The 13,577-nt window shown below is 42.5% G+C and overlaps 1 protein-coding gene across 1 annotated transcript in view; it reads right to left on the minus strand.

Moving 5' to 3' along the window:
• BMP4 (bone morphogenetic protein 4) overlaps window positions 1-13,299 on the minus strand; it is a 376,187-nt gene extending 362,888 nt beyond the window's left edge. The window contains exons 1-3 of the mRNA XM_084993425.1: window positions 13,226-13,299; window positions 10,771-10,984; window positions 9,708-9,868 (exon numbers count right to left, since the gene is read on the minus strand). The gene's annotated coding sequence lies outside the window, so the exon portion shown is untranslated. The remainder of the gene's footprint in view (window positions 1-9,707; window positions 9,869-10,770; window positions 10,985-13,225) is intronic.
• Between the last annotated feature and the right edge of the window lie 278 nt (window positions 13,300-13,577).

Raw genomic sequence — 13,577 nt, forward strand, 5'->3', positions numbered from 1 at the left:
CCCAAAGATTATTCCAGCCCCAGGTAACTGATTCATAACCAAACTCACTCAGAAACTCTCTGAGCTCAGAAGTCAACTCATTCATTTCCAAGTATAATTTTCATTCCACATGCTACAAATGAGATTGCAGTTCAGGCTGCGTGATTAGTCCAAGGTCACACGGCTAATTGCAGACCTAGAACTTGAACCCAGGTCTTTTGATTTAAAGGCCATTGCCCTTTCTTCCAGAGCACCCGCCTTCCTGGTGGGAAGCCAGCAGGCAAGGGAAATAAGAGGTTCCGAAGAGCAGAGTACACAGATGGGGGCAGGCAGGCAACAAGAGATGACAAGCCATGTGGAGAAAGCTGGCCATAGACTGCAGAACCCATCTGACTGAGGGTCAGAAGCCAGGGTCCAGGTCCAGGGCAGGCCAGGGACAAGGCAAATGGCAAGAGATAATTACGGCCCCATTCAGAACTAAGATATGAACAACACAGAAACTGTCTTGGGAAGACAGCAGAAGCCAGATTAAGAAAAGTGCTGGGAGTTCCCGTCGTGGCTCAGTGGTTAACAAACACGAGTAGTATCCATAAGGACGCAGGTTGGATCCCTGGCCTTGCTCAGAGGGTTAAGGATCCCGCACTGCCGGCACTGCCGTGGGCTATGGTGTAGGTCGGTATTAACCTCCACCTGAGTCTCCGAGCATCTGACTCCTGCACTTTCTGTCTCCCTGTGAAAAGAAGAAACCATTCAAGACCAGGGCAGAGATGAGCCTGTAGGTGGAGCCAAGTGGCTGCCAGCGGTGGGGTGGAGAGGAAAAGCAGGGGCTGTGAACCAGGCCAGTGACTGCAATGCCACCCCCAGGCTTCAGAGTTCAAAGCCCTTTTCTACATATTTCATTTTCTGACTATTCCAAAATGTGCAGTTGAGTCTGTCGCCCCTCTGGAAAACTTTCCTTAAGATGGGTAAAGGGAGGGTGTCCGTCTAATGTACTACCCCAACCTGGACACTTTTGAAAGTAAAAGGAAGAGCTGTTAATAAATATGCCAGTGCAACAGCCATGAACCAGGATGAATCCAGGCCAGCCCAGACATGCAGTCACTGCAGCTGAAGACCAAGCGGTGGGGACTCAGACACACCTGGGCAGAGGATGAGACAATCTTGGAAGGATTGTTTACCAGAGAGGCCAGAGGACTCCAGGGAAGAAAGTTACCCTAAAGGAAGAGAAAGTCAAAGTACACAACTTGGGTTCAATGATATCAAGACAGTGTAGTTGGGTGGGGAGGAAATATAATTCTCTGTGCTTCCCGGTGTTGGCCACTCCCAATGTCCTGTGACCCGGGTTCAGTGAAACTAAAAAGAGTTGCTTCATTAAAATTTCCCAGGGGACATTAAAGATGCAAGGGTTAGCAAAATCCTGTACCATCAATGCTAGCAGTGACAGAGAAAGTGCAGTCAGCACTGCAGATGGGTGGTCAGCAGTAGACAGAGCACCTTGGGGGGATGTCAGCATGGCTGCTGCTCCAGGTTTGGGCACTGACCGGACAACAAGTTAGTGAGAGCAGGAAATCCAAAGACAGTAGGTAGCCTTGCTCTTTCATCTCCAAGCGTACGGGAGGCCATCAGAGATCCCACTGAACTCTTATAGAGAGGGGCTACAGTTTCATACTGTAGATAAAGAACTAAAAAATATTATGTCAAAAAGGATGGTTTTTGTAACTTTAATTTTAGCCCCAAGCCAGTGATGCCTGGGAAACTCAAGTTATATTTCTATCACTGTGTGAGGTGCTCATTGATGATATCTAAATAGGGGAAGCTTAGAATTTGGGGCCACTCAGTTCTTATTAGTAGTTTCATGGTATTTTATGCCTAATGTAGGCATATACCCCCCAAATACACACATCCCATTGATATGGACATTTATAAACTAATGCAGAAAATATGTACACATGGTAATCAGCATATAATACAGAAATATTTTCCAAAAATTCCTAAAAATGGTGGAAATTTTACTACCTCTTAAAAAAATGGTCTCTACTGATTCTCTCCAATACCTAACTAGTGTTAAGTCTTTCAACAACTTGAAATTAGCACCCATCAAATGGCTAAAACAAAAGATAGGCAATACCAAGTGTTGGCTAAAATGTTGACCTAGAATTCTAACACAGTAGATGGGATTAAGATGGCTGAATAGAAGGACTGGAGCTCAACTTCTCTCCTAAAAACAACAAAATTCACAACTAAAGCCTGAGCAATCTTCACCAAAATGGACCGGACACCTTAAAAAAGATATCCTACTCCAGAAGACAAAGAGGAGGCCACATCAAGAGGTAGGAGGGGTGATAACATGTTATAAGCAACCCCATACCTCCTGGGTGGGAAGCCCCACAGACTGGAAACTAACTGGTTCACAGAGACTCACTTACAGGGGGGGTGAGAGTTCTGAGACCCACATCAAACTCCCACATGTGGCAATCTGGCACTGGGAGAAAGAGCCCCCAGAGCATCTGGCATTGAAGGCCAGTGGGGCTTGTGCACAAGAGCTCCACGGGACTGGGGGAAACAGAGACCCCATTCTTGAAAGGCACACACAGACTTTCACATGCACTGGGTCCCAGGGCAAAGCAACATCTCCAGAGGAATCTGGGTCAGACCTGACTACAGTCCTTGGAGGACCTCCTGGGAAAACAGGGGTGAATGTGGCTTGTTGTCAGGGAAGGACATTGGAAGCAAAGCTCTTAGAAATATTCATCAGAGAGCCTTTCTTTGGAGGTAGCCAATTCTGGGAAAATCTGGCTGAAACCATCAGGGCTGAGAAGCCCCAGGCCAAACAATAACCCAGGTGGAATCACAGCCCCGCCCCTCAGTAAACAGGCTGTCTAAAGATCCCCCAGGCACAAAGTCACCTCTAACCTCACCCGGAGACAAAGCCCCACCCACCAGAGGGATTAGAATCAGCTCTACCTACCAGTTGGCAGGCATAAGTCCCTCCCATCAGGAAGCCTACAGCAAACCCTCATACCAATTTCAGCCACAAGGGGGACAGACATCAGAAGTAAGAGAGGTGGGAGTTCCCGTCGTGGCGCAGTGGTTAACGAATCCGACTAGGAACCATGAGGTTGCAGGTTAGATCCCTGCCCTTGCTCAGCGGGTTAATGATCCGGCATTGCCGTGAGCTGTGGTGTAGATTGCAGACATGGCTCGGATCCCGCGTTGCTGTGGCTCTGGCGTACGCTGGCAGCCACAGCTCCGATTAGACCCCTAGCCTGGGAACCTCCCATATGCCACGGGAGCGGCCTAAGAAATGGCAAAAAGACAAAAAAAAAAGAAGAAGTAAGAGAGGCTACAACGCTATTGTTTGCAAAAAGGTCACCACACCAAAAACCTATAAAAATGAAAAGACAGAGAACTATAAGTCAGATAAAGGGGAAAGAAAAAACCCCAGAAAAACAGCTAAGTGATCAGGAGATTCCTAGCCTCCAGGAAAAAGACTTGAGACTGTTGATGCTGAGGATGATGCAAGACATTGGAAATAAACTGGAGGCAAAGATGGATAATTTACAGGAAACAATGACCAAAGAGATACAAGATATAAAACTTAAACAAGAAGAGATGCAAAATGCAATAACTGAAATTAAAAAATTCATTAGAAGCAGCCAACAGCAGAGTACAGGAGGCAGAAGAATGAATAAGCAAGGTGGAGAACAGATTAGTGGAAATCATGGATGCAGAACAGAAAAGAAAAAAAAAGACTGAAAACAAATGAAGAGAGTCTCAGAGAACTCTGGGACAATGTGAAACGCACCAACATCCGATTATAGGGGTGCCAGAAGGAGAAAAGAGAGAGAAGGAGACAGAAAAAATATTCCGAGATAATAGCCGAAAACTTCCCTAACATGGGAAAGGAATCACTCACTCAAATCCAGGAAACACAACGAGTACCATATAAAATAAACCCAAGGAGGAACACCCCAAGACACATACTAGTCAAACTGACCAAAATTAAAGACAAAGAGAAAATATTGAAAGCAGCTAGGGAAAAGAAACAACATACAAGGGAACCCCAATGAGGCTATTGGCAGATTTTTCAGGAGAATCTCTGCAGGCCAGAAGGGAGTGGCATGATATACTCAATGGGATGAAAGGAAAAAACCATCAACCAAGATTACTCTACCCAGCAAGGCTCTCGTTCAGATTTGAAGGAGAAATCAAAACCTTCACAGATAAGCAAAACCTGAGAGAATTCAGCAACACTAAACCAGCCTTATGACAAATACTAAAGGAACTTCTATAGGCAGAAAAGAACAAAAGAAGAAGGAAAGAAAAAAGAGCAGGAAAAACAAATCCAAAGCAATTAATAAAATGGCAATAAGAACATACATATCAATAATTACCTTAAGTGTGAATGGTCTAAACGCCCCAACCAAAAGACACAGACTGGCTGAATGGATACAAAAACAAGACCCATATATGTGCTGTCTTCAAGAGACCCACTTCACTTCTAGGGACACATACACATTGAAAGTGAGAGGATGGAAGAAAATATTTCATGCAAACGGGGATCAAAAGAAAGCTGGAGTAGCAATACTCATATCAGACAAAATAGACTTTAAAATGAAGAATATTTTAAGGGACAAAGAAGGACATTACATTAATGATCAAAGGATCAATTCAAGAAGAAGATATAACAATTTTAAATATCTACGCACCCAACACAGGTTCACCACAATATATAAGGCAACTGCTAACAACTTTAAAAGGAGAAATCAACAATAACACAATCATAGTGGGGGACTTTAACACCCCACTTATAGCAAAGGACAGATCAACCAGACAGAAAATCAATAAGGAAACACAGGCCCTGAATGAAACTTTAAACCAGATGGACTTAGAAGATATTTATAGGACATTTCATCCAAAAGCAACAGAATACACATTCTTCTCAAGTGCACATGGAACATTCTCTAAGATTGATCATATCCTGGGCTACAAATCCAATCTTGGTAACTTTAAGAAAATTGAAATCATATCAAGCATCTTTTCCAACCACAACGCTATACGACTGGAAATCAACAAGAAAAAAACTGCAAAAAACACAAACACGTGGAGACTCAACAACATGCTACTAAACAACCAATGGATCACTGAAGAAATCAAAGAGGAAATTAAAAAACACCTAGCAGCAAATGACAACGAAGATACAACACTCCAAAACCTATGGGATTCAGCAAAAGCCATTCTAAGAGGAAAGTTTATAGCAATACAAGTCCACCTCAGGAAACAAGAAAAAGCTCAAATAAACAAGCTAACTTTACATCTAAAGCAGCTCGAGAGAGAAAAACAGGCAAGACCTAAAGTTAGTAGAAGGAAAGAAATCATAAAGATCAGGGCAGAAATCAATGAAATAGAAACAAAGAAAACCATAGAAAAGATCAATGGTTTAAAAGCTACTTCTTTGAAAAGATCAACAAAATTGATAAACCCTTACCCAGACTCATCAAGAAAAAAAGAGAGAGGACTCAAATCAATAAAATTAGAAATGAAAAAGGAGATGTTACAACAGACATCACAGAAATACAAAGGATCCTAAGAGACTACTATATGCAACTATACGCCAATAAAATGGACAAATTCTAGAAAAGTACAATCTTCGAAGACTAAACCAAGATGAAATAGAAAAGATGAACGGACCCATCACAAGTACTGAAATTGAAACTGTGATTAAAAAACTTCCAACAAACAAAAGTCCAGGACCAGATGGCTTCACAGGGGAATTCTATCAAACATTTAGAGAAGAGCTAACACCTCTCCTTCTGAAACTATTTCAAAAAATTTCAGAGGAAGGGATACTCCCAAACTCACTCTATGAGGCCACCATCACCCTGATACCAAAACCAGACAAAGATACCACCAAAAAAAATTTTTTTTTCAGGCCAATTTCACTGATGAACATAGATGCAAAAATCCTCAACAAAATACTAGCAAACCCCATCCAGCAATACACTGAAAGGACTGTACATCATGATCACGTGGAATTTATCCCAGGAATGCAAGGGTTCTTCAATATCCATAAATCCATCAGTGTGATACACCACATTAACAAACTGAAGAATAAAAACCATATGATCCTCTCTATAGACACGGAAAAAGCCTTTGACAAAATCCAACACCCATTTCTGATAAAAACCCTTCAGAAAGTGGACATAGAGGGAACTTACCTCAACATAATAAAGGCCATATATGTCAAACCCACAGCTAACATCATTCTCAATGGTAAAAAGCTGAAAGAATTCCCTCTGAGATCAGGAACAAGACAAGGATGTCTGCTCTCAACATACTTTTGGAAGTCCTAGCCATGACAATCAGAGAAGTAAAGAAATACAAGGAATCCAAATTGGAAAGGAAGAAGTAAAACTATCCCTATTTGCAGATGATATGATACTATACCTTCAGAATCCTAAAGACTCTACCAGAGAACTGTTAGAGCTCATCCATGAATTTGGCAAAGTCGCAGGATACAAAATTAATGCACAGAAATCGATGGCATTTCTATACACTGACAATGAAAGAGCAGAAAGAGAAATTAAGGAAGCCATCCCACTTACCATCACATCCAAAAGAACAAAATACCTAGGAGTAAACCTACCTCAAGAGACAAAAGACCTGTACTCTGAAAACTATAAGACACTGATGAAAGAAATCAAAGACGACACAAATAGATGGAAAGATATACCATGCTCGTGGATTGGAAGAGTTAATATTATCAAAATGACTATACTACCCAAGGCAATCTACAAATTCAATGCAATCCCTATCAAACTACCAAGGACATTTTTCACAGAACTTGAACAAAATATTTTAAAGTTTGTTTGGAAGCACAAAAGACCCAGAATAGCCAAAGACATCATGAAAATGAAGAACGGAGCTGGAGGAATCAGGCTCCCAGACTTCAGACTATACTGCAAAGCAACAGTCATCAAAACTGCATGGTACTGGCACAAAGACAGACATATAGATCAGTGGAACAGGACAGAAAGCCCAGAATTAAACCCACGCACCTACAGCCAACTCATCTATGACAAAGGAGGCAAGAATATACAATGGAGAAAAGACGGCTTGTTCAATAAGTGGTGCTGGGAAAACTGGACAGCCACATGGAAAAGAATGAAATCAGAACACTCCCTAACACCATACACAAAAATAAACTCCAAATGGATTAAAGACCTAGATATAAGACCAGACACTAGCAAACTCCTAGAGGAAAACATAGGCCAAACACTCTCTGACATCGACGATAGCAACATCTTCTCAGATCCACCTCTCAGAGTATTGACAACTAAAACAAAAATAAGCAAATGGGACCTAATTAAACTTAAAAGTTTCTGCACAGCAAAGGAAACCCTAAACAACACAAAAAGACAACCCACAGAATGGGAGAAAGTCTTTGCAAATGAATCAACTGACAAGGGATTAATCTCCAAAACTTATAAACACCTTCTGCAGCTCCATACCAAAAAAACAAACAACCACATCAAAAAATGGGCAGAAGATCTCAACAGACAGTTCTTCAAAGAAGACATACAGATGGCTGAGAAACACATGAAAGGATGTTTAACATCACTCATTATTAGAGAGATGCAAATCAAAACGACTCTGAGGTACAACCTTACACCAGCCAGAATGGCCAGCATCCAAAAGTCTACAAGGAGTTCCCATCGTGGCTCAGTGGTTAACGAATCTGACTAGGAATCACGAGGTTGTAGGTTAAATCCCTGGCCTTGCTCATTGGGTTAAGGATCCGGCGTTGCCATGAGCTGTGGTGTAGCTCACAGACGCTGCTCGGATCCTGTGTTGCTGTGGCTCTGGTGTAGGCCGGCAGCTACAGCTCTGATTAGACCCCTAGCCTGGGAACCTCCATATGCCTTGGGAGCAGCCCTAGAAAAGGCAAAAAGACCAAAAAAAAAGTCTATAAACAATAAGGGCTGGAGAGAGTGTGAAGAAAAAGGTACCCTATTATGCTATTGGTGGGATTGTAAATTGGTGCAACCACTGTGGAAAACAGTATGAATATTCCTCAGAAAACTAAAAATAGGACTACCATTTGATCCAGCAATCCTACTCCTAGGCAACTATCCAGAGAAAACCATGACTTGCAAAGACACATGTACTCCAATGTTCATGTACTCAGATCCACCTCTCAGAGTATTGACAACTAAAACAAAAATAAGCAAATGGGACCTAATTAAACTTAAAAGTTTCTGCACAGCAAAGGAAACCCTAAACAACACAAAAAGACAACCCACAGAATGGGAGAAAGTCAGCACTATTTGCAATAGCCAAGATATGGAAACGACCTGAATGTCCATCAACAGGAGGAGTGGATCAAGAAGATGTGGTACACATACACAATGGAATATTACTCAGCCATTAAAAAAAATGAAATGCCAGCATTTTTAGCAACATGGATGGACCTGGAAATTATCATGCTAAGTGAAGTCAGCCATACAATGAGACACCAACATCAAATGCTTTCACTGACATGTGGAATCTGAAAAAAGGACAGACTGAACCTCTTTGCAGAACAGATGCTGACTCACAGACACTGAAAAACTTATGGTCTCCAAAGGAGACAGTTGGGGGTGGGAGGGATGCACTGGGGTTGTGGGATGGAAATCCTGTGAAGTTGGCTTGGGATGATCATTGTACAACTACAAATGTAATACATTCATTAATTTAAAAAAAAAAAAGAATTCTAACACAGAGCCTGTGCGAGTGTGAACTGGTATAGCCTCTCTGAAAAACTTTTTGGCTACACTGAGGAATGATGAACACATGCATTTCCACCCCTAATATATACCCAACAGCAATACGTACATATGTTTACCAAAAGACGTGGACAAGGGTGTTGACAGCAGCACAATTCATAATGTCCTAGTGCTGGAAACTACCCAATGTCTATCAACAATAGACTGGATAATAAATTATAGCACATTCATACAATGGAATACCACCATGAGAATGAACAAGTACAACCCCACATAACTATATGAATGAATCTCACAAACATGAAGCTGAGCAACAGAAGCCAGACACAAAAGATTCTGTTTATATACAATTCACAAGCAAGCAACATTAAGCAATAGTTTCAGAAGTCAAAACGGAGGTAACCTTGGGGGTGGCTGGTGGACGGGGACACAAAGGAGACTTCTGAGGGCAGGTAATGTTCCATTACTTGATCTAGGCACTAGATACATGAAGAGGAAATTTTATAGAAATTATCCTTTGTCACATTCTACTAGTCTAACTAGTCACTAAGGCCCACTCATATATAAGAGGAGGAGTATTATACTTCACCTTGTGACAGAGCATGGCAAAATCAGTGCAGAAGTGTTTGTGGTCTGAATAAAATTGTTATATCCATTCCAATTATAAAATACAATAGCATTTTAAAATTTAAATAATAGTTCAAATATATTGTACAATCTGCTCCAGTTATCCAATGCAAATTAGAACTCAGCATCATTCTGGATTAAAACAGAAACCGTCAGAAGGTGAAGAAAATAAGAATACCAGCAACCAAAGCACACAAGACAAGGAAGGATGCTCCAGTTTGGGTCATGTGCCTTCCCTGGACCATTAACTATAACCAGAAGAACAGGGTATATGTATGGGTCAGTCCCGGTCATGCGCTCAATAAGAACACTTGAAATGAGAAAGGGGAAACTCACCCAAGGGAGAAGCAATGGGAAAACAACATATGCCTACTGCAGATGTGTTATGCTGTATCTCACGGTCATCACAAGAGAAATCCTTAAACTTGGCATGTCAAGAATGGGGAGGTGTGTAGTCTCCAAGTTGCAGTCAACTCTAAGATTCCAGTGTTCTCTCCCTAAAACACATGTCAGACTCATTAGTGTTAATATTAAAATATTTTTAAAATAGGCATGTATTTGTAAAACATACATCCAAGTGCAACCTCTGATGGCAATCATTTCATTACTCTTTGAGCATCTCTCAAAATACTCATCTGTCTATGAACATACGTTAACACTTTTCCTTCTGATGGTTTAGATAAATCTTGCACACAGCTTTGACCACACACATTTCTGTTAACAGCCACGGGTCACACAGCAAAAATTAACTGACGATTACAGGTGTGGCAGGCTGAAGTTCAACCCCCACTCTTCCTCTCCAGGGAGAATCTTAGGGTTTAAAGAGAAACCAGGTTACTATGATTCCATTTAACCAGAAAGCTCAGTCAGAGGCCTTGTCAGTTTCTGTGGGCCCTTCCACAATGAAGGGACCAAGCTAAGCAGAGGAGAATGTCTTAGCATAATAAGGCCAGGACTCTTTTGCAAGAAGCAGACTTAAAACCATGTTACTAGAAGAAACATACATTTCTCTCATAGACTATATAACAGTGCTGGGCAAACATTTTCTGTAAAGGACCAGCAATTAATATTTCAGGTTTTGCAGGCCATGCAGTCCCTGCTGCAACCACTCAACTTTACTACTGGGGTGCAAAAGCAGCCCCAGACAATACTTAAATGAGTATGTCTGTGTTCTAATAAAACCTTATTTACAAAAAGAGGCCTGTGGAATTTGGTCCACGGGCCACAGTTTGCCGAACACTGGACCAGACAAAAAGGAAAATCCTACATCACAGAGGTGAGATGCGTTCGTCTATGGCTACTTAGAAATCCTGGCCTGGCCCTGCCAGGGGAGAGAACAAAGAGAAGGTGAAATACTCCCAGTTTACTCCAGCCCTCCCTGTTCTACCCATTTCCTAACCTGAGACTGGAAGCTCATCCTCCCTTCTCTGCAGAATCAGCAGGAGCTAGAACCGATTGACACTGTGTCCCCATCCAGCTGAGGCCAGAGGGGGCAGAATTTGCACCACCCTCGAAGGACCTGGGATTTCATTCATTCCAGAGTGGGAGGTATGCGTAGAGAAAATGGAAGGGACGCCTGATGCTGAAGATTAAAGATGTCTGTGGAGACAACACTGGGAGAAGTGGAAAGGAGATGAGAGTTAGGGAATGAGGGATGATCAAACATCCTGAAGCCCATCCAGAAAGTATTTACCTGGAGCCCAGGTCACAGTCTTTCCTTGGACTCTCTCTTAATGTTTCAGGAAAGAGGCTTGTGGAGTTCCTGTTGTGGCTCAGCGGTAATGAACCTGACGGGTATCTATGAGGACACACATTTGATCTCTGGGTTCGCTCAGTGGGTTAAGGATCCAGCATTGCTGTGAGCTGTGGTCTAGGTCAGAGATGTAGCTTGGATCTGGTTTTGCTATGGCTGTGGCTATGGTGTAGGCCAGAAGCAGTAGCTCTGATTTGACCCCCGGTTGGGGTACTTCCATATGCTGTGGGTATGGCCCTAAAAAGACCAAAAAAAAAAGTCTTGTAAGCCACTCACAAGGTCCTGCTTCATTTGTTACCTCTCTCGGCCTCACTTAATCAGCTTCTCCTATACTGGCCTCCTTGCTGTTCCTTGTGCACACATTCCTAACACATTACCATCCCAGGGCCTCTGCACCTCCTTACTCTTAGAATGAAAACCCTTCCTCTAAATATTCAAATGGTTGACACTCTCTCCTTCACCTGGGTACTTCTCAAATGGCATCTCAAATATGTCTTCCTTGACTTTTGGAGCTAGAATAGCATCCTCATCAGGCTCTGCTTGTTTTAATTTTTCACTTTCCAACTGTCTCTCCCAATAGCATGTGAGCCCCAAAAAGGCAGGGACTTTGTTTAGTTCACTCCAGTATTCCCAATACTTTGAATAGGACACATGTGATGTTCAATAAAATACTTAATAAATGAATGAACCAAGTCCAATATGTCCATTATGGCTAATTTTATGTATCAAGTTGGCTGGGCTATGATGCCCAGATATTTGCTCAAAATGCATTCTGCATGTTTCTGGAAGGGTGTTTTTGGATGAGATTAGCATTTAAATTGGTGGTGAGGAAAGCAAACTCCACTTTATAATGTAGATAGTCCTCATTCAATCAGTTGAAGGCCTGAACAGAAAAGGCAAGCAGGCATTTTGCAGCAGGTGGCCTTGGGACTATACCTGCAACATCAGCTCATCCTGGTTCTACAGAAGATTGCCTTTAAACTACAACTACGATTTTTTCCTGAGTCTCCAGCCCCTCTAGTCTCCCTTATCAGCTTTTGACTTGCTGAGCCTCCACAGTTGTAAGAGTCAATTCCTTAAACTGAATCTCTTTATGTACATATCTTATTGGTTTTTTTCTCTGGAGAACCCTTATACAATCTCTAAGGCAAACTGTGATATCTTCTTTACTAAAGAATTCTTTCCAATAGCTCTCTACCCCCTCGTTTCTACAACATGAGTCAGGGAGTGAAATTTCTACATATTTTTGTCAGACCTGCAGGTAATATCGCTCCAGGTGACCTTCTTCACTGTGGCCAGCAAAATGGGGACTGGAGAATGGGGGAGTGAATAATAAAATACATTTTTTTATGGCTACACCCCAAGTCATATGGAAATTCCTGGCCAGAGATTGAATTTGAGTGGTAGCTGTGACCTATCCACAGTTGTGGAAACGCTGGATCCTTTAACCCACTGCACCTGGCCGGGGTGAACCTGAGCCACTGCAATGGGATTCTTAACCCACTGCAGCAACTCCTCAAACCCTATTTTTTTTTTTTTTTTTTTTCCTTTTGGCTTTTTAAGGCCGCACCTCCGGACTACACCACAGCAACGCTGGATCCGACGAGCCTCGTCTGGGACCTACACCACAGCTCACTGTAACACCCAATTTTAACCCACTGAGCGAGGCCAGGGATCAAACCCACAACCTCATGGTTACTAGTCATATTGGTTTCAGCTGAGCCACTACTGGAACTCTATTTTTTTTTTTTTTTTTTTAAGTTTATAGCCACTCTTACTTAGAAACACTGGCACTGAGAGCCATCTAGAAATTATTATTTCCCCTTTATAACATACTGTTTCATTCATATTTAGTGAGTAGGAAGGTTGAATCTACATCCTAACTTGTCTATGTCCTGGAATGGTAAGGAACATAAAATATCAAACATACAAGTCTTGATTTTTAACGGTTCTCATAGCATTTGAATGACTAGATGTGACCATAATTACAAAGTCCACGGAATGTGGTGTATATTCACAAGACGCTTCAGCCCAACGCTCCCTACCATGCCCATAAAAATAATAATAATAATAATTTAGGAAAACAAACAAAATTCCCTACCCTGGTACCACTTTGGAATCCTGCCATGAGAAAGCACCGCTTTCCGGAATCCCCACAGTGCTGGGGCCGTCTTTAAAAGATATCGCTCCGCCCTCACCTCCCCGCCCCCTCCACGCTCCCAACCGGCGGGAAGAGGTCGCCCTCCCAACCAATGAACATTCGGCAGGGCCCTCCTCTCGCGCGTCTTTCAAAGGCCCCCTAGGAACCAATGAGCGGTTAGAGGCCGAGCCAGGGGAATCCCCGGCCGGAGTAAGAAACAGGGAGAGGGTCTGATTGGTTCCTCGCTCCACCTCACAGAAGTATGTACCAATAAGCTGAGCCGAGGGGCAGGCTCGGCGAGGGGCGGAGGCTG

This window comes from Sus scrofa, chromosome 1 (assembly GCF_054392235.1).
Source record: "Sus scrofa isolate SSC_HxYL_T2T_F1_AM1 chromosome 1, Sscrofa_HxYL_maternal_Yorkshire_Landrace_v2.0, whole genome shotgun sequence".
Classification (NCBI taxonomy): Eukaryota; Metazoa; Chordata; class Mammalia; order Artiodactyla; family Suidae; genus Sus; species Sus scrofa.